Here is a 19481-nt window from a genome sequence, read left to right on the forward strand (position 1 = left end):
GAAGTGGCTAGTGGGCTTATGCACCTTGATCAATATGTATACTAAGAACCTCATGTGCAGTATTGTAGAATTTGCTGAGAAGCACTAGATCAGTGTATAAGACTGGGATGTGCGGGCCATGTCTTTTTTCTTTTTGGATACATATTTCCTCATATTGCTTGTACAGACAGCAGACATAGAAGTCAATTCCTGATACTGCTACCTGCCCTACCACCATTTGTTTGAACATCAATTTGATAAATTTGCCCTTGACTTTCAAGGCATCAATCTTTCATTATTTTAATGAAGCACTTTATAGTAGCATACATTAAGAAATCCTTTTCAATTTATTTTTCATGTCTATATTGGTAATATATATATATATATATATATATATATATATATATATATATACACCTTGGTAGCAGCTGTGGTGCAAACTCAAACAGTCAAGACAGGGACACAAAATATGCAGCAAACTGGTTTATTTAGAAAGAAAAACCTGGAAAATAAATAAACATTGACTTCAGGTACAGTATAAACAAAACAAAATAGCCTTAACTTCAGTCAAAAGCAAAATAAAAACCTGCTTGTCTGAGCAACTAAGTAAACAGAAGGGATGACCTAACTAAACGTGGCTTACTTCTATACACAAACAAAACAGGAGCAATATAGTCTCACCAGTCTCAGGGTTACAGGACAGAACCATTCACCTCCTTTCACCTCTTGGAACTGCCCTGCAATGCAGGAGCTGGTCATTTCTGGACCAGTAATGAGCCAAGAATCTACACAGGGGCTGAGGCCTATTCCAGATCTGCCCTGGACCACACACATGTGAGAAACCTGCTATAAATGGACTCCAGCACTCTGCCTTTTCTTAACGCTGTTTAAAAGATATTACCATAGACTGGGGCAAGGTACAGTATTGATTTCATATTATCTGAATTTATCCAATTCTGAGGTGTGAATCTATAAATTTCTCTTGGTTTCTCTGTCACTTTTCATCCTACATCATTCCTGTTGCCATGGTTGCCAATATATTTTGTTTATTTGGTGACTAAAGCTTAATATCAATAGGAAAGCAATTTTAAATGCCAAGCAGAAGGCTTTTATTATTATTATCAGGATAGCAAGAGAAATGGTCCATAAAAACACTGGTTTTTCTATAACATGCAGTGCAATTCCATTGAGCCCTCCATTGAGCAGCATATCCTGAACAACAATGCTTAAACATAGTCTCATAGTTAAATATGTGGGTATTATTGGCTGCCTAATGTTGTTCCCTAAATTGAAGACATGCATAGTAAAAACTGTGCCAAAAAGATTTGATCCTTCATAAAACGAATGTACTATATGGTGAAATGTGTTAAAGTAATAAATTGTGTGAATGAGCAGTCCTGTCGTCATACTAAGCCACTCACAAATACGCATACAACAACCAGTAAAAATGGGAGAGTAAAATGTAACTTTTTCTAATTGCTTAAAAGCCACCAACACAAAACCAAAAACAGAGAATGAACTTTGATCAGCCAAAATGTAAAACCAACACATAAAAATATATTGTAAAGGGCCATACGGTATATCAAAGCAGTCCAGCTATCACACCAACAGGAACCATGGTAAGTGGAAAGGCAAATATTTAATACTAAAACAGGGATCCTCATTGGGTTTCCAGGGAAACTGAATAATAGTTGTAATGGTGTCAGATTGGTTAGTTCCTTTACCAGTTGGTTCATTGCTGCTTCATTGCTAATTTTCATAGTAGATGGACCTGACACTTTACCTGAAAGCTAGTTGTAAATTCCTGCCCTTACAAAGGGGAGTACCAAATACTACAGCCCTGGCACATCCTTATGTGCACTTCATTCTGAGGACACACCAGGACTTTTCTGGGGACTTAAAAACTAGTGGATAACAGGACTATTTCATTCTGCTCTCAGCAACTTATTCTTTTTAGGTACATACCTTCTTCTGTTTTTGAGTGTGGAGACCTACCATTTTCCTTAACTTGAGCCTTGCTGCAATTCATCTTGCCGGAATTTAGAGCAAGCTCTGAGTCCCACATTAGGATGAGTGAACAAGGATCCATCTGGGACCATTTGCCTACTTTGAAAATTAGCAATGTGCCAGTGATGCTCCAGTTGGTAAACAAACTAACCCCGATACATATTGGGAACCCCAGTAAGATCAGCCCAACTCAAATAAAGCTGTGGCTACAGGAATAAATGGCTTAGTATTAAGGGTATCTGCCTTTTGGTCTGTTGGTGTGATACCTGGGCTGCTTTGATTTACCATATATCCTTTTAGCATACATTTATGTGATGCTTTGCCATTTTTGCAGGGTTTTTTTTCTAGCCTTTAACAGTAATGAGCATTCTAAGTGCTGTTAATTTTGATGGATCATATGTCATTTAGGCTCTCCATTTCCAGGTGGGTGGTTGTTGTTAGGTAGGAGCAGGTAAGGGGTGTAATTCTAAGCTTGGACAATGTCTACCTCTGATTGAAGCTCTGCATCATGTCTCCTTGTCTGATACTGCCTACCTGAAAGTAGAGATCCTAAATATCATATATATTTAAGCACCAAAACTAACTGCGCTGACTGATCAGAAATGGTGGAAACAGTTAAGCAGCACCTATTAAAAGATGCAGAGAAGTGGAGTTAGTGGTGGTGAAAGGTTCTTTTTAAATTCAATGTTTGCTTTTTATACTACTGTTAGGATGGGGTCCCACAGGTTTCCCGTCTAGCGCACATTCCAACCCTCGGCGTTGTACAGTGAGCTGTATGGACTCTAAGTCCAGCTTTCTGCCAACTGAGCATGCTCTGACCTTTTGGAGGTGCTCATAGGCTAAGTCCCGTTCTTCCCCTACTGAGCGTGCTCAGACCTTTTGGATGCACTCAGAGGCTAAGTCCCATTCTGCCCATACTGAGCATGTCCGGTGAAGTTATGCCACCGCCCCTGTGGGAGGGGACTTTCCTTTATATAGAGTGAGCTGACGCCCGCCTGGTGCTCACACTTTGACTATAATATTTTGAGACAGGAGGTCAGGGCTAGGTTCCAGTGAAAGGCAGGAGCAGTCTAGAGATCTAGTTGGGATTCCTTGGCTCTGACAGTGGGAATCTATAAAGCCTATTGAACTGTCTATTTACATTGTAGCCCCTAGCATTTAGGGAGCCCTTTATCTTACTGACCAGGAGTGGTGTTTAACCCCTGGCAGCCTTTCCTGTGTAGCAGGCTGAAGCTTTTACTAGTGCCTATTCCTCTGCTGTGATTTAGCAGAGGTCTGTTGCAAGGCTTCATTCAGCTTCACCCAGCAGCCTTACACAGGTGTACGCTCCCAGTGAGGTTAACTGGTGAGAGTTTGTTTGCAGTCTGTCCACATTGTAACCGCACTAACACCACTGCCAGTGCAGTTAACTGGTGGTTAGCCTTTCAGGAACACTGCTGCCCCTCAAGGGACCTGTGAACCTCACTGCAGTGTCTTGCAGTCTAGCAGTTCTGTCACGTTAAAAATTATTATTTTCAAATATATACACAGAACCGTAACAACTACTAAGGTCTGGTTCACATCTGCATTCGGGAGCCCACCTGGGAACCTCCCAAATGGAATACCAGATGCATTAAAAAGCAGTTAGCTAAGGAACCACACGGACCCCATAGACTATAATGGATTCTGTGTGTTTTCCGTGAGGTGTCCACACGAATCATGCAGAGAGAGTAGTACTTGCAAGTAGCACTTCTCTCCACGTGATTTGTATGGACACCACACTGAAAACACCAGACCCCATTATAGTCTATGGGGTCTGTGTGGTTTCTTAGCTAACCACTTTTTAATGCATTCAGTATTCCATTCAGGGAGGTCCCCAGGTGGACTCCCGAATGCAGATGTGAACCAGGCCTTAGTAGTTGTTAAGGTTCTGTGTATATATTTGAAAATAATAATTTGTAACGTGACAGAACCGCTAGACTGCAAGACACTGCAGTGAGGTCCACAGGCCCCCTGAGGGGTAGCCGTGTGCCCGAAAGTCTAACCACCAGTTCCCAAACTAAAAACTAAGTTCTGATTATCTACTGTTCCATATGTTAAAGATTTATTGGGGCATAGTAAGCATTTAGATATTATATATGTAACCTTGCTACAGGAAGGATGTTTTTGATATGTCTTTTGACACCTTGCCTTTCAAAGCCCGTGACTTTTTTAACTTACTGTTCATAGAAGATATACCACAAGAAAAAAAAATCCCCAATTGGATGGACAGAAACCCAAATTTTACTCTAATGAAACCTTAACAAGCACCCCTTTAAATCACGTTGCCCATGACAACCACAGAAGGAATAGGCAATAGGAAATCCAACAGTACCCACTCTTAACTGTCATTGTGGATGTGTGTGTGTGATGTGGTAAGACCTTCCAAAATTAACTTTCCTGGCCCTTAACATGAGCCCTTCCAAATTAAGTTAGAGGACCATAAGCTCAGTTACCAGAAGAGATTGAGGCCCTTTAGGTGACTTGAGGAAACCAGGGTGGATTGACCCTAGAAGGATTAGAATTGTGCAACACAGATGGTGGAGGAATATGAGGAGGAATTGTAGAGGTGAGCGCAGACATGACAATTCATGTTGGGGTGCTTGACACTGGTGGGCACGAAAATGATGGGTCTATCCAGTGGCTGTTTATTTTGATGAAAGTCAGCCGGTTGGCACTCTCAGCTGACAACCAGCTGCACTTATCCGTGATGATACCACTGGCTGTGCTGAAAACCCTTTCAGATAGCATGCTGGAGGCAGCACAGGACAGCACCTCCAAGGCGTATAGGGCAAGTTCAAGCAACAGGTCCAACTTCGACACCCAATACGTGTAGGGCGCAGAGGGATCGGAGAGGACAGGGCTGTGGTTGGACAGGTATTCCTGCAACATGCGCCTATACTTTTCCCGCCTGGTTGCACTAGACCCCTCAGTGGCGGGAGTTTGGCGAGGGGGTGCCATTAACATGTCCCAGAGCTTAGACAGTGTACCCCTTGTGGGTGTGGACCAGATGGCACTTGTTCGCCTCATGGAGGAACCGTCCTCTCTGCCGCCAATGACACTTGATGGAAACATCTCCATCATGTTCTGCACCAATTGCTTGTGGCAAGCATTGATGCGATTCGCCCTCTCCTCTACCGGAATAAAAGACGAGATGTTATTTTTATACCGGGGGTCAAGGATTGCAAATATCCAGTATTGGTTACTCTCCATTATTTGTCACTTGCAAAACACCCCAACATGAAGTCAGCCATGTGTGCCAGAGTGTTACTTGGCATGACTTCGCTGCCCCCACCGGAAAGGTCACTTTCCATTTCCTCCTCCTCCTCCCTTTCTCCCCATCTGCACTGCAAGAATGGGACACATTAAACTTTTCTGGTAGCCTCCTGTGTCACAATCATATCATCTGCCATGTCTTCATCCTCCTCCTCCGTCATTAAACTCTGTGAAGCGGACAGGTGTGTGGAACTACTCTCCTGCTGTGACTGTTCTGCTGCTGTTCGTATGGAATCAGCGTGATGTCTGATCGAACATGTACTCGATCGAACGCTGTTCGCTCATCCCTAATAGTGACCCTTAAGCACTAAGAAGTACATGTGGATAAATTACCACTAATAATGAAAAATCATGCTAAGGTCAAAGGAATAATGAGAACAAAATCCCCATAAAAGATAAGAGGAAGACAGTACACATGTATAACCACATAAATGAAAGCACACACCCTTATTAGCACGCCAGCGTCCAGCAGTTCTATTACAGGTCTCATAGAGCTTTTGAAGAGACAAGGGACTTTCAGTGATGTTTGATGCAGGTACCATAACTCATATATAGAATAAGATAGAAGGCAGTCTTGGAAGCATTGAAAATATTTATTGTGTCCAAAATTAAGAGAAGAAATCTATAGTGTACCAGCAAATTATGAGTCCTTTTTCAAGTTAAGATTTCATTGCGTTCCATGTAGTGTTTGCAATTTTCATGAGCTGTAGATTTGCAGTTCGAGTTATCTGGTCACTGTGATCTTTTATTACTGGCAACATATGGGTTACTAAGGTAGCCTACTATATTGCAGGTTAATTATTACACAACAACCTGACCTTAGCATATGCTACCAACCCAGGAATTACATTGCCTTTATTTCTTTGTTGTTGAAAATACAGATGTAGTGTCATCTCCTCAAACACCGCAACACATCGCATTGATGGACATGTGAATTAGCAATCATCAATGATTTTCACTTGCAACTTAATTCAAAGCATCAATGCATTTTATGGCATTAAAATATTATCAGCAGATGGCTTATTGTTCCACCTATCATTACAGTGTCACATAAATCATAGTTTTATCCTATTTTTAAGCAATGCTTAACTACAGTTGTTATTTATATATCATCATAATAATAAATTTATATAAGACTAAATGTTGCCTTTTTACACCTATATAAGAATGCAATATAATGGGAAAGCAGGCAGATTCAATATTATAATTGACAAAGATTTGTAATACACTTCCACTGGTAACTCAACGTTCAAAGAGAGTTGTGGCTCAAGGAAGTGAATGGCTGCCATAGAGGCAATCAGTTATTCCCAATTCCCACTAGGATCACTGTAATAGGAAGACAATGTACCTTTAAAATTTTATTTTTAGAGTGATGGGGAAATCCACAAAAACTTCATGCAGATGTAGACGGTTCAGGATATATAATCCCAAGAAAAAGGTATGAAGTATTCAACATACACAAAGAGTATTGTAAAATGACATACTTTATTACCATTAATAAAAAGTTGTATAAACATATAAAGACACACAGAACACCAATAATTCAAACGAAAAGGACAGCCCACAAAATACGGGTGTAACACTGTCAGACCACTAAAGTATAAATACACAATGACACTGAGATACTATTTGTTACCCACATGACAGAATGGGCACATATACATATCTAAATGTACATCATCTCCCTCCTGAGGTGTGTAAGTATATGCAACATAGGGGAGGAGAGAAAAATATGCTAACAAGAATTATATACCAAGGGGTAAGGGAGACCCAGTGTAGTCATATAGAGTAAATGCTATATATGTTCAGCCATACCCATAAATGGCATATCTGAATAAACACAATAGTAGAAAGATGTAAAGAGTTAATCCTCAACATAGGTTAGCAAAAAGCCCAACAGATATGCCTAAGGGAGAGAACATGAATCCCTTACCCATAGTAAAATGATCTGCAGGAGCCCGTAGCTGTGGGGAGTCCTAACCCGACGCGCGTTTCGGCCGTGTGACCGGCCTTCTCCCCCAGAAGAAGGCCGGTCAATTGTGATATCAATTAAGTTTGGAAAGAACAGGGATGTGAAACTCATTTTCGCAAAGGGCCGCATCAGCCTTATGGTTGTCTTCAAAGGCTCATTAGTAATTCTGCAACTGTATAAACGTAGCTATGACAGTTAGCCATAATTACATTTGTAGTCGTTTACCAGAAACCAAAAGGCTAAAGGCAACTTTAATAGTGCTACATCCCCCCCCCCCCCCCTCCTTTCCCCATAAGCAATACTGTACATTTACCAGTTGGGACACTATTACTTTAATAGTGCTCTAATAGGGTCCCCCCCACAGGTAATTTTCCCCCCATATAGGTTATGCTATTACCTGTTGGGGGGCACTATTACTGTACTAGTGCCCTAATAGCACCCCCTACAGGTTATAGTTTCCCCTCATACATATAAGTAATGCTATTACCTGTGGGGAAACTACTATTGTAATAGTGCCCTAATAACAACCCCCACTATTACTGTAATAGTGAACCACGCAGATCATACTTCTCCAAAACACACTGATAATGCTATTACCTGTGGGGGTGGGGCAGTATTACAGCAATAGTGGCCTAATGGTGCCCCCGAAGGTAATGGTTCCCCTCCCCCACATATCACTCAATGTTCTGTAGCACTTTATAATTATACTTATAGTGCAGAGATGTGGCGGACCGGACCTCCTCTAGCACACAGCCTGTGTGCATCTCTATTTTCCTCCCAGAACCTCAACTCGTCGGCTTTGGTACCACTGAGAGGAAAATAGTAGTTTTGCACCTGCTGTGTATAAGAGTAGTCCCTGTCTGTCGCACTGCTCTGTAACTACAATAATTGTAGATTTTGGAGCAAAAACAGAGGGATATGCAAAGGGACCCCTAACACTGTGGTGGCAGAAGGGAGCTCAGGGGAAGATTTACAGGCTGGGACTCAGTGGCAGACAGTAGTGTAGCTTTGCACTCGCTGTGGCAATTGGCAGTGCTGCCATCTCAGGGACTCTCCTCATGGCAGATACGGGCCACAAAACACAAGGCATTTGGGCTAGACATCTATGGGCTAGAATATTTTAGATTGTGGACATGCAGACAAAAAACACTCCGAAAATAATAACATTAACTTTATTGCTGAAACCAAGTACCATCTGAACTCTGGATATAACTACCACATTACAGCCTCTTTAGTATCATTCCTAGTAATGTCTTCAAATGTCCAATTTATATTCATTTTTAGAGAACTCTGTATCTCCTTCTGGGGAAATTCTGGCAGTTTATGTTCTGTCTGAGCTTATTTTATCGGTGCATTGGAAACACGTATAAAATGACAATATCACCTGTGTAAGTTTTGTTAATGACTCCTTTAGCAACATTCAAGCCTTGCCAACTAAATCCAATAATTCAGTAGGGAAATACTGCCAGCCTCCAGTATGATTTGGTATTCAGGAGAGGGCTGCACATAATGAATTTAGTGTAACATCCTCCATGATTGTGCAGTATACTGTATACTTTCAGCATGAGAGACTCTTCTGTCTGCAACTATAACAGTAAAGTCACAAGTTTTAGCTATATATGGCTTGAACATATGCTAGCAGACAACTGTTGTTTTGTTAGGTGTGCGTTATGCATGTGTCAATTATTCACAGCTAGTCGGAAGTGACATTGACTTTCTGTATCTTGTTCTGAATCTGCCATATAAATGATGGGCTGAGTAAGGTTTTATGTGTAGAAATTTCATTGCAGTTTTGTGACACAATTTGCGACACATCCGCAGACTGCTTGGGTTTACAGAGAATGTATTTTTATAGCAAGTAATTAGTGATTGGGTATATTCAGCAGCATCGCAGATGAGACCTGACAGCTAACACTTATTACACCGAGGTGTTAAGCTGATTAGTGTTCTCTCTACTTCCTGACATTCTCCAAAGGCTGAAATCTTTCATATACAGTAATTGCATTCAGACTCAACAAATGGCTTTTTGTTTCCAGCAATACAGTACTATCTTTTATAGAATACCTATTAATAGATAGAGATGAGCGAACACTAAAATGTTCGAGGTTCGAAATTCGATTCGAACAGCCGCTCAATGTTCGTGTGTTCGAACGGGTTTCGAACCCCATTATAGTCTATGGGGAACAGATACTCGTTAAGGGGGAAACCCAAATCCGTGTCTGGAGGGTCACCAAGTCCACTATGACACCCCAGGAAATGATGCCAACACCTCTGGAATGACACTGGGACAGCAGGGGAAGCATGTCTGGGGGCATCTAACACACCAAAGACCCTCTATTACCCCAACATCACAGCCTAACAACTACACACTTTACACACTCAATACCACCTCTCTGACAGTAGGAAAAAGTGTATTTGGCACTTGCAGTGAGGAGAGCTTGTCACCAGCAGTGAATTTGGCCCTTGTAGTAAGTTGAGGTTGGCACCAACATTTGTTTTGAAAATCAGGGTGGATTGAGCCTCTAACCAGCAGAGTTTGGGCAAATTCATGGTGGAGGGAGCCTCTAAACAGCCCAGTTTGGGCAAATTCATGGTGGAGGGAGCCTCTAAAAACCCCAGTTTGGACCAATTCATGGTGGAGGGAGCCTCTAACCAGCCCAGTTTGGGCAAATTCATGGTGGAGGGAGCCTCTAACCAGCCCAGTTTGGGCAAATTCATGGTGGAGGGAGCCTCTAACCAGCCCAGTTTGGACCAATTAATGGTGGAGGGAGCCTCTAACCAGCCCAGTTTGGACCAATTAATGGTGGAGGGAGCCTCTAACCACCCCAGTTTGGACCAATTCATGGTGGAGGGAGCCTCTAAACAGCCAAGTTTGGACCAATTCATGGTGGAGGGAGCCTCTAAAAACCCCAGTTTGGACCAATTCATGGTGGAGGGAGCCTCTAACCAGCCCAGTTTGGGCAAATTCATGGTGGAGGGAGCCTCTAAACAGCCCAGTTTGGACCAATTCATGGTGGAGGGAGCCTCTAACCAGCCCAGTTTGGACCAATTAATGGTGGAGGGAGCCTCTAACCAGCCCAGTTTGGACCAATTAATGGTGGAGGGAGCCTCTAACCAGCCCAGTTTGGACCAATTAATGGTGGAGGGAGCCTCTAACCAGCCCAGTTTGGACCAATTAATGGTGGAGGGAGCCTCTAACCACCCCAGTTTGGACCAATTCATGGTGGAGGGAGCCTCTAAACAGCCAAGTTTGGACCAATTCATGGTGGAGGGAGCCTCTAAAAACCCCAGTTTGGACCAATTCATGGTGGAGGGAGCCTCTAACCAGCCCAGTTTGGGCAAATTCATGGTGGAGGGAGCCTCTAACCAGCCCAGTTTGGACCAATTAATGGTGGAGGGAGCCGCTAAACAGCCCAGTTTGGGCAAATTCATGGTGGAGGGAGCCTCTAAACAGCCCAGTTTGGACCAATTCATGGTGGAGGGAGCCTCTAAAAAACCCAGTTTGGACCAATTCATGGTGGAGGGAGCCTCTAAACAGCCCAGTTTGGGCAAATTCATGGTGGAGGGAGCCTCTAAACAGCCCAGTTTGGGCAAATTCATGGTGGAGGGAGCCTCTAACCAGCCCAGTTTGGACCAATTAATGGTGGAGGGAGCCTCTAAACAGCCAAGTTTTGGGAAATTCATGGTGGAGGGAGCCTCTAACCAGCCCAGTTTGGACCAATTCATGGTGGAGGGAGCCTCTAAACAGCCCAGTTTGGGCAAATTCATGGTGGAGGGAGCCTCTAAAAAACCCAGTTTGGACCAATTCATGGTGGAGGGAGCCTCTAACCAGCCCAGTTTGGACCAATTAATGGTGGAGGGAGCCTCTAAAACCCCCAGTTTGGACCAATTCATGGTGGAGGGAGCCTCTAACCAGCCCAGTTTGGGCAAATTCATGGTGGAGGGAGCCTCTAAACAGCCCAGTTTGGGCAAATTCATGGTGGAGGGAGCCTCTAACCAGCCCAGTTTGGACCAATTAATGGTGGAGGGAGCCTCTAACCAGCCCAGTTTGGACCAATTAATGGTGGAGGGAGCCGCTAAACAGCCCAGTTTGGGCAAATTCATGGTGGAGGGAGCCTCTAAACAGCCCAGTTTGGACCAATTCATGGTGGAGGGAGCCTCTAAAAAACCCAGTTTGGACCAATTCATGGTGAAGGGAGCCTCTAAACAGCCCAGTTTGGGCAAATTCATGGTGGAGGGAGCCTCTAAACAGCCCAGTTTGGGCAAATTCATGGTGGAGGGAGCCTCTAACCAGCCCAGTTTGGACCAATTAATGGTGGAGGGAGCCTCTAAACAGCCAAGTTTTGGGAAATTCATGGTGGAGGGAGCCTCTAACCAGCCCAGTTTGGACCAATTCATGGTGGAGGGAGCCTCTAAACAGCCCAGTTTGGGCAAATTCATGGTGGAGGGAGCCTCTAAAAAACCCAGTTTGGACCAATTCATGGTGGAGGGAGCCTCTAACCAGCCCAGTTTGGACCAATTAATGGTGGAGGGAGCCTCTAAACAGCCAAGTTTGGACCAATTCATGGTGGAGGGAGCCTCTAAAAACCCCAGTTTGGACCAATTCATGGTGGAGGGAGCCTCTAACCAGCCCAGTTTGGGCAAATTCATGGTGGAGGGAGCCTCTAAACAGCCCAGTTTGGGCAAATTCATGGTGGAGGGAGCCTCTAACCAGCCCAGTTTGGACCAATTAATGGTGGAGGGAGCCTCTAACCAGCCCAGTTTGGACCAATTAATGGTGGAGGGAGCCTCTAACCACCCCAGTTTGGACCAATTCATGGTGGAGGGAGCCTCTAAACAGCCAAGTTTGGACCAATTCATGGTGGAGGGAGCCTCTAAAAACCCCAGTTTGGACCAATTCATGGTGGAGGGAGCCTCTAACCAGCCCAGTTTGGGCAAATTCATGGTGGAGGGAGCCTCTAAACAGCCCAGTTTGGGCAAATTCATGGTGGAGGGAGCCTCTAACCAGCCCAGTTTGGACCAATTAATGGTGGAGGGAGCCGCTAAACAGCCCAGTTTGGGCAAATTCATGGTGGAGGGAGCCTCTAAACAGCCCAGTTTGGGCAAATTCATGGTGGAGGGAGCCTCTAACCAGCCCAGTTTGGACCAATTAATGGTGGAGGGAGCCTCTAAACAGCCAATTTTTGGGAAATTCATGGTGGAGGGAGCCTCTAACCAGCCCAGTTTGGACCAATTCATGGTGGAGGGAGCCTCTAAACAGCCCAGTTTGGGCAAATTCATGGTGGAGGGAGCCTCTAAAAAACCCAGTTTGGACCAATTCATGGTGGAGGGAGCCTCTAACCAGCCCAGTTTGGACCAATTAATGGTGGAGGGAGCCTCTAAACAGCCAAGTTTGGACCAATTCATGGTGGAGGGAGCCTCTAAAAACCCCAGTTTGGACCAATTCATGGTGGAGGGAGCCTCTAACCAGCCCAGTTTGGACCAATTAATGGTGGAGGGAGCCTCTAAACAGCCAAGTTTGGACCAATTCATGGTGGAGGGAGCCTCTAAAAACCCCAGTTTGGACCAATTCATGGTGGAGGGAGCCTCTAACCAGCCCAGTTTGGGCAAATTCATGGTGGAGGGAGCCTCTAAACAGCCCAGTTTGGGCAAATTCATGGTGGAGGGAGCCTCTAACCAGCCCAGTTTGGACCAATTAATGGTGGAGGGAGCCTCTAACCAGCCCAGTTTGGACCAATTAATGGTGGAGGGAGCCTCTAACCACCCCAGTTTGGACCAATTCATGGTGGAGGGAGCCTCTAAACAGCCAAGTTTGGACCAATTCATGGTGGATGGAGCCTCTAAAAACCCCAGTTTGGACCAATTCATGGTGGAGGGAGCCTCTAACCAGCCCAGTTTGGGCAAATTCATGGTGGAGGGAGCCTCTAAACAGCCCAGTTTGGGCAAATTCATGGTGGAGGGAGCCTCTAACCAGCCCAGTTTGGACCAATTAATGGTGGAGGGAGCCGCTAAACAGCCCAGTTTGGGCAAATTCATGGTGGAGGGAGCCTCTAAACAGCCCAGTTTGGGCAAATTCATGGTGGAGGGAGCCTCTAACCAGCCCAGTTTGGACCAATTAATGGTGGAGGGAGCCTCTAAACAGCCAAGTTTTGGGAAATTCATGGTGGAGGGAGCCTCTAACCAGCCCAGTTTGGACCAATTCATGGTGGAGGGAGCCTCTAAACAGCCCAGTTTGGGCAAATTCATGGTGGAGGGAGCCTCTAAAAAACCCAGTTTGGACCAATTCATGGTGGAGGGAGCCTCTAACCAGCCCAGTTTGGACCAATTAATGGTGGAGGGAGCCTCTAAACAGCCAAGTTTGGACCAATTCATGGTGGAGGGAGCCTCTAAAAACCCCAGTTTGGACCAATTCATGGTGGAGGGAGCCTCTAACCAGCCCAGTTTGGGCAAATTCATGGTGGAGGGAGCCTCTAAACAGCCCAGTTTGGGCAAATTCATGGTGGAGGGAGCCTCTAAACAGCCCAGTTTGGGCAAATTCATGGTGGAGGGAGCCTCTAACCAGCCCAGTTTGGACCAATTAATGGTGGAGGGAGCCTCTAACCAGCCCAGTTTGGACCAATTAATGGTGGAGGGAGCCTCTAACCACCCCAGTTTGGACCAATTCATGGTGGAGGGAGCCTCTAAACAGCCAAGTTTGGACCAATTCATGGTGGAGGGAGCCTCTAAAAACCCCAGTTTGGACCAATTCATGGTGGAGGGAGCCTCTAACCAGCCCAGTTTGGGCAAATTCATGGTGGAGGGAGCCTCTAAACAGCCCAGTTTGGGCAAATTCATGGTGGAGGGAGCCTCTAACCAGCCCAGTTTGGACCAATTAATGGTGGAGGGAGCCGCTAAACAGCCCAGTTTGGGCAAATTCATGGTGGAGGGAGCCTATAAACAGCCCAGTTTGGGCAAATTCATGGTGGAGGGAGCCTCTAACCAGCCCAGTTTGGACCAATTAATGGTGGAGGGAGCCTCTAAACAGCCAAGTTTTGGGAAATTCATGGTGGAGGGAGCCTCTAACCAGCCCAGTTTGGACCAATTCATGGTGGAGGGAGCCTCTAAACAGCCCAGTTTGGGCAAATTCATGGTGTAGGGAGCCTCTAAAAAACCCAGTTTGGACCAATTCATGGTGGAGGGAGCCTCTAACCAGCCCAGTTTGGACCAATTAATGGTGGAGGGAGCCTCTAAACAGCCAAGTTTGGACCAATTCATGGTGGAGGGAGCCTCTAAAAACCCCAGTTTGGACCAATTCATGGTGGAGGGAGCCTCTAACCAGCCCAGTTTGGACCAATTAATGGTGGAGGGAGCCTCTAAACAGCCAAGTTTGGACCAATTCATGGTGGAGGGAGCCTCTAAAAACCCCAGTTTGGACCAATTCATGGTGGAGGGAGCCTCTAACCAGCCCAGTTTGGGCAAATTCATGGTGGAGGGAGCCTCTAAACAGCCCAGTTTGGGCAAATTCATGGTGGAGGGAGCCTCTAACCAGCCCAGTTTGGACCAATTAATGGTGGAGGGAGCCTCTAACCAGCCCAGTTTGGACCAATTAATGGTGCAGGGAGCCTCTAACCACCCCAGTTTGGACCAATTCATGGTGGAAGGAGCCTCTAAACAGCCAAGTTTGGACCAATTCATGGTGGAGGGAGCCTCTAAAAACCCCAGTTTGGACCAATTCATGGTGGAGGGAGCCTCTAACCAGCCCAGTTTGGGCAAATTCATGGTGGAGGGAGCCTCTAAACAGCCCAGTTTGGGCAAATTCATGGTGGAGGGAGCCTCTAACCAGCCCAGTTTGGACCAATTAATGGTGGAGGGAGCCGCTAAACAGCCCAGTTTGGGCAAATTCATGGTGGAGGGAGCCTCTAAACAGCCCAGTTTGGGCAAATTCATGGTGGAGGGAGCCTCTAACCAGCCCAGTTTGGACCAATTAATGGTGGAGGGAGCCTCTAAACAGCCAAGTTTTGGGAAATTCATGGTGGAGGGAGCCTCTAACCAGCCCAGTTTGGACCAATTCATGGTGGAGGGAGCCTCTAAACAGCCCAGTTTGGGCAAATTCATGGTGGAGGGAGCCTCTAAAAAACCCAGTTTGGACCAATTCATGGTGGAGGGAGCCTCTAACCAGCCCAGTTTGGACCAATTAATGGTGGAGGGAGCCTCTAAACAGCCAAGTTTGGACCAATTCATGGTGGAGGGAGCCTCTAAAAACCCCAGTTTGGACCAATTCATGGTGGAGGGAGCCTCTAACCAGCCCAGTTTGGGCAAATTCATGGTGGAGGGAGCCTCTAAACAGCCCAGTTTGGGCAAATTCATGGTGGAGGGAGCCTCTAACCAGCCCAGTTTGGACCAATTAATGGTGGAGGGAGCCTCTAACCAGCCCAGTTTGGACCAATTAATGGTGGAGGGAGCCTCTAACCACCCCAGTTTGGACCAATTCATGGTGGAAGGAGCCTCTAAACAGCCAAGTTTGGACCAATTCATGGTGGAGGGAGCCTCTAAAAACCCCAGTTTGGACCAATTCATGGTGGAGGGAGCCTCTAACCAGCCCAGTTTGGGCAAATTCATGGTGGAGGGAGCCTCTAAACAGCCCAGTTTGGGCAAATTCATGGTGGAGGGAGCCTCTAACCAGCCCAGTTTGGACCAATTAATGGTGGAGGGAGCCGCTAAACAGCCCAGTTTGGGCAAATTCATGGTGGAGGGAGCCTCTAAACAGCCCAGTTTGGGCAAATTCATGGTGGAGGGAGCCTCTAACCAGCCCAGTTTGGACCAATTAATGGTGGAGGGAGCCTCTAAACAGCCAAGTTTTGGGAAATTTATGGTGGAGGGAGCCTCTAACCAGCCCAGTTTGGACCAATTCATGGTGGAGGGAGCCTCTAAACAGCCCAGTTTGGGCAAATTCATGGTGGAGGGAGCCTCTAAAAAACCCAGTTTGGACCAATTCATGGTGGAGGGAGCCTCTAACCAGCCCAGTTTGGACCAATTAATGGTGGAGGGAGCCTCTAAACAGCCAAGTTTGGACCAATTCATGGTGGAGGGAGCCTCTAAAAACCCCAGTTTGGACCAATTCATGGTGGAGGGAGCCTCTAACCAGCCCAGTTTGGGCAAATTCATGGTGGAGGGAGCCTCTAAACAGCCCAGTTTGGGCAAATTCATGGTGGAGGGAGCCTCTAACCAGCCCAGTTTGGACCAATTAATGGTGGAGGGAGCCGCTAAACAGCCCAGTTTGGACCAATTCATGGTGGAGGGAGCCTCTAAAAACCCCAGTTTGGACCAACTCATGGTGGAGGGAGCCTCTAAAAACCCAGTTTGGACCAATTCATGGTGGAGGGAGCCTCTAACCAGCCCAGTTTGGACCAATTAATGGTGGAGGGAGCCTCTAAACAGCCAAGTTTGGACCAATTCATGGTGGAGGGAGCCTCTAAAAACCCCAGTTTGGACCAATTCATGGTGGAGGGAGCCTCTAACCAGCCCAGTTTGGACCAATTAATGGTGGAGGGAGCCTCTAACCAGCCCAGTTTGGACCAATTAATGGTGGAGGGAGCCTCTAACCACCCCAGTTTGGACCAATTCATGGTGGAGGGAGCCTCTAAACAGCCAAGTTTGGACCAATTCATGGTGGAGGGAGCCTCTAAAAACCCCAGTTTGGACCAATTCATGGTGGAGGGAGCCTCTAAACAGCCCAGTTTGGGCAAATTCATGGTGGAGGGAGCCTCTAACCAGCAGAGTTGTGGGAAAGCAGGGTGGAGGGAGCCTCTAACCAGCAGAGTTGGTGGAAATCAGGGTGGAGGGAGCCTCTAACCAGCAGAGTTGGGGGAAATCATGTTGGAGGGAGCCTAGTATTAGCAGAATTGTGCAACGCTTATGGTGGATGAGTATGAGGATGCGGAGGAATTGGAGAGGTTGAGTACAGACATGGAGTTTCATGTTGGGGTGCTTTACACAGGTGGGCACAAAAATGAAGGCTCTATCCAGTGGTGGTTCATTTTTATCAAAGTGAGCCGGTCGGCACTCTCAGCTGACAGACGGGTGCGCTTGTCAGTGATGATGCCACCGGCTGCACTGAACACCCTCTCAGATAGGACGCTGGCGGCAGGACAGGACAGCACCTCCAAGGCATATAGGGCAAGTTCAAGCCACAGGTCCAACTTCGACACCCAATACGTGTAGGGCGCAGAGGGGTCGGAGAGGACAGGGCTGTGGTCGGAAAGGTATTCCCGCAACATGCGCCTATACTTCTCACGCCTGGTGACACTAGGACCCTCCGTGGCGGCACTTTGGCGAGGGGGTGCCATCAAGGTGTCCCAGACCTTAGACAGTGTGCCCCTCGTTTGTGTGGACCGGTGAGAACTTGGTTGCCTACTGGAGGAACTGCCCTCCCTGCCGCCAACGTCACATGCTGGAAACATCTCCATCATATTCTGCACCAATTGCCTGTGGCAAGCATTGATGCGATTGGCCCTCCCCTCTACCGGAATAAAAGATGAGATGTTGTTTTTATACCGGGGGTCAAGGATAGCAAAGATCCAGTACTGGTTGTCCTCCATGATTTTGACAATACGCTTGTCGGTTGTAAAGCACCCCAACATGAACTCAGCCATGTCTGCCACAGTGTTAGTTGGCATGACTCCTCTGGCCCCACCGGAAAGTTCAATCTCCATTTCCTCCTCATCCTCCATGTCTACCCATCCGCGCTGCAACAATGGGACGATTCGAAGTTGCCCGGAAGCCTCCTGTATCACCATCACATCATCGGACAACTCTTCTTCCTCCTCCTCCTCCTCCTCCTCCTCCATTAAACGCAGTGAAGCGGACAGATGTGTGGACCTACTCTCCAGCTGTGACGGATCGGATGCTATCCCTAACTCCTCTGTGTGATCTGAGTTATCCCTGATGTCAATCAGGGATTCTCTCAGAACACACAAGAGCGGGATTGTAAGGCTCACCATCGCATCCTCAGAGCTCACCCTCCTTGTGGACTCCTCAAAGACCCGTAGGATGTCACAAAGGTCTCTCATCCATGGCCACTCATGGATGTGAAACTGAGGCAGCTGACTTTGTGGCACCCTAGGGTTTTGTAGCTGGTATTCCATCAAAGGTCTCTGCTGCTCAACCACTCTATTCAACATCTGAAACGTTGAGTTCCAGCGTGTGGGGACGTCGCACAAAAGCCGGTGTTGTGGCACATGCAGGCGTTGCTGGAGAGATTTTAAGCTAGCAGCGGCTACTGTCGACTTGCGAAAGTGGGCGCACATGCGCCGCACTTTCACCAGTAGCTCTGGAACATTGGGGTAGCTCTTTAGGAAACGTTGCACCACTAGGTTGAAGACGTGGGCCAGGCATGGAACATGTTGGAGTCCGGCAAGCTCCAGAGCTGCTACCAGGTTCCGGCCGTTATCACAAACGACCATGCCTGGGCCCAGGTGCAGCGGCTCAAACCATATTGCCGTCTCATCGAGGAGGGCATCCCTCACCTCGGAGGCAGTGTGCTGTCTGTCCCCCAAGCTGATCAGCTTCAGCACAGCCTGCTGACGTCTACCAACGCCAGTGCTGCAACGTTTCCAACTCGTAGCTGGGGTCAATCTAACAGCGGAGGAGGAGGCGGTGGCGGAGGAGGAGGCGGTGGCGGAGGAGGAGGCGGTAGAGAAGGAGGAGGAGGGGGGTGTTCTTCTCGTGTCCCTGCCAGGAATGTTAGGCGGGGAGACGAGGTACACCGGGCCAGTTTGGGAAGCAGTCCCAGCCTCAACTACATTCACCCAGTGTGCCGTCAGTGAAATGTAGCGTCCCTGTCCGCATGCACTTGTCCACGCGTCGGTGGTCAAGTGGACCTTTGTGCAAAGCGCGGAACTAAGGGCCCGCCTGATGTTGAGTGACACGTGCTGGTGCAAGGCGGGGACGGCACACCGGGAGAAGTAGTGACGGCTAGGGACGGCATAGCGAGGTGCCGCAGTTGCCATCAGGTCCAGGAAGGCGGGAGTTTCAACAAGCCGGAACGCCAACATCTCCTGGGCCAGCAGTTTAGCGATGTTGGCGTTCAAGGCTTGCGCGTGTGGGTGGTTAGCAGTGTATTTCTGCCGCCGCTCCAATGTCTGAGAGATGGTGGGTTGTTGTAAAGAAACGCCTGATGGTGCCTTTGATGGTGCAGGAGAAGGAGATAAGACAGGACCAGGGGAGGATGAGGTAGAAGTCAACAAAGTGG

The 19481-nt window shown here is 47.0% G+C and overlaps 1 protein-coding gene across 1 annotated transcript in view; it reads left to right on the forward strand.

Annotated features, from left to right (window-relative positions):
• PCLO (piccolo presynaptic cytomatrix protein) overlaps positions 1–19481 on the forward strand; it is a 305609-nt gene that overhangs the window by 104501 nt on the left and 181627 nt on the right. The window lies entirely within an intron of this gene.

The sequence above is a fragment of the Leptodactylus fuscus genome, chromosome 5 (assembly GCF_031893055.1).
Source record: "Leptodactylus fuscus isolate aLepFus1 chromosome 5, aLepFus1.hap2, whole genome shotgun sequence".
Taxonomy (NCBI): domain Eukaryota; kingdom Metazoa; phylum Chordata; class Amphibia; order Anura; family Leptodactylidae; genus Leptodactylus; species Leptodactylus fuscus.